This window comes from Echinops telfairi, unplaced genomic scaffold (assembly GCF_000313985.2).
Source record: "Echinops telfairi isolate 266 unplaced genomic scaffold, ASM31398v2 ScPeMD7_2;HRSCAF=8, whole genome shotgun sequence".
NCBI lineage: Eukaryota > Metazoa > Chordata > Mammalia > Afrosoricida > Tenrecidae > Echinops > Echinops telfairi.
Window position 1 is genome coordinate 1071791 of NW_022103898.1, and position 2736 is coordinate 1074526.

Sequence of the window (2736 nt, forward strand, 5' to 3'; positions counted from 1 at the left end):
GAGCCAGGGTAGTGGTTGGGGGGGGATATATCTTCATGACCCTCACTTTCCTGGGAGCCCTGGGAAAGTGGGCTAATTAATATACGGGTTCTCCTGGTTTCTGTGCAGGAAGACCTCTCAGCAGCCCCTCAAAGTGACCAGGTGAGTGCCTATGAGGGGTTCAGGCCCCACCACAGGGACAGTTCAGCTAGTGGAACACTGTGTGGATTGCTCAATGGCCCGGAGGTCCCCACCAGGGGATAGCTAACTGTGGGCACCCCAGGCCCATCCGTTTGCTCACAGGCTCCTCCCAGGAAGGGTATAGAGCCCACAGGGGCTGCAGGGGAAGCCCCGATCCTCCCTGAGATGGAGGGAGTGGGGGCAAGGGCTCTTGACAGTTAGCTCTCTGTGGCAGTTACATCATCTGGTGTCAACTTGTGAAGGGGTGGAGTCTAGCCTTTCCAGGTCACAGCTTGATCACCTCATTTGGAGGTGCCACGGAGATCAATAATTCACTGGAGGCCAGACCTACTCTCTCTGTTTCGTCTTCCCAATGACAAGGCACATGGAGTTATGCTAGAGCTCTGGAGCTAGAGGAGCCACGTGGAGACCCACACCAGCGCTGAGATGCTTCCACTGCCACTGGAACCACAAGACTTTCCACCCACTGGCCTGTGATCTTCCTGAATTCCTGAATTCATTGCATGTGCTACGTGAGTCTGAAGAGGAATTGATAGATTGGTGTCAGACATATGGCTAATATTGGACTTACGGGCTTGATCTGGACTGAGCTGGGATGTTTTCTCAATATCCAATTGTTATTTGATATAAAGATCTTTCTTACACACATATGAGTGTCTATGAATTTGTTTCTCTAGTCCACCCAGACTCACTCACTCTCCATCTGAGAGGTATTTGGAAGGAGTCTCACGTAAGCCGAGGAGGCATCAGATGGAAGCAGGCCTTCCTTGCCCATGCGAACAGCCTCGAGGGCTCGCCGAGGCCACCTTGCAGCCCCGAGAAGCCCTGGGCTTCAGGGAACTGCTGTGCACCAGCCTGCCCCCTGTGATTACACGTGACCTGGCCGATGTGCAGATCAGGCCTGCTCCTCTCGCCCTCGGGGGAGCACGCCCCTCTCACAACAGGGGCGGGTGGGGTGTCCCAGGACACGCCAAAGTCTGACGGAGACCCCCGTCTGCCGCTATGCCCTCTACATGAGGCTGCGATGCTGGCAGCCCGGCGCTCGGGGTTTGGGACAGAGACAGACCAGGTAGAAAGGTGTGGTGACCTCCTTCCCGACACAGAGCACCAGGCACGTTGCCCGGGGCCGAGCTGAGGCTGATGTGTGATGAGCACTCTGTTTCCAGTGGCCCTGAGGACGGGTTTGGCAGGCCAGCGGCTGCGAGGACAGGCTAGGATGGGCCAACACTCTGTCCTGGGGTCTCTGTGGTCAGGGCTGATCTGATGGTCCCTGTCAGCTGTGAGGACAGTCGTGTGCAGGGCCTTTGCTGGGGCGTGCCTCGGGGCTGCACCCACGGGGGTGAGTGTGCTGAGACCTGCAGGGGTGGGTGGAGAGGAGCCGGGAAGCAGGTGGCCCACCCCTACCCACTGGGGTCCCTCACGGGGGTCCCACCTGGAGGTGCTTAGCTCTGAAAAATGTGCCTCAGGGAGGGGTCCTGGGCCCCAGCGGTGCTCCCTTTGTCGGAAGTGTCCATGGAGAAGTCTGACCGAGCTCTCCTGGTGGCTTCGGTCCTGGGCCCTGGGTCCTTACAGCTGTCCCTGGGTGCTGGCTGGTGGCAAGCGGTCACTCGGATGCCCATACCTTCAGGGACACGCCTGCAGCCTCCCCCTTCTTCCCTCCTCCGATGACCACTCATGGTCAGCCCGGGGACCTCACAGGTGGCAGGACACCCCCCAGGAGAATGATGTGCCCGGCTTGAGATGACCTTGGCATTGCCACCCCCTGGAGCTCCCCCGTGCCTGCAGGGCCCAAGCCGTGGGTGTCACTCTGGTTTCTGAAAGCTGGGGGGCAGGGGTGGGGGGCGGTCCCCGCTTCCCCCCAGCTTCTCCAAACCATCCCAGTGCCTTAGATGCCAGTTAAAACGCCCTTATTTATTTATGAATGAAATTAGAGGGGATGGATAAATAAATTATGGGAATTCATTTTTCTAAAAATATGATGGAAGATTAGGTTGACATATTAGAAATGCTGTGATTTTCATATTATGATTTCTTGTTCTTTTAAGGCAGAATGCATTTTAAAGAGCTCAACAAATTGTCTAATTAACTACTTTGTTTACATAAAGAGCATTCCTTGAAGATGAAGGGGTGGGGGAGGGAGGTTCTCCTTCAGAATTAACGAGAGTGGAGGGAAAGTTCTTGATGAGCTATCTATCAATGAAGTAATTTCTGCTGAAAGACAACCAGCGCCGTCAGTCACAGTCAGCCTGGTTGACACGTAGCTGCGGCCTCCGCTCCCAGGGAGTTCTGGTTCTCCTCTGGGAGCGGGTCCCACAAGCTCCATGCTTGCACCATGCAATGACAGCAGCCCCCAGGGGGCTACTGACCGCAGGGACTCCCCTTAGACGACACTCTCCAGTCTCATAGACTTCATTGGGCCGTGGAGGGCCCCCTCTGCTCTGCGGGGCGTGGAGGCTCCACAGCTCTTGGCTTGGTGCTCCACCCACACCGACGTGACCTCTGCCTCCTTCTCTTCCAGACATCGGGCTCTGACTGCTCGTGGAGCAAGCCGTTGTA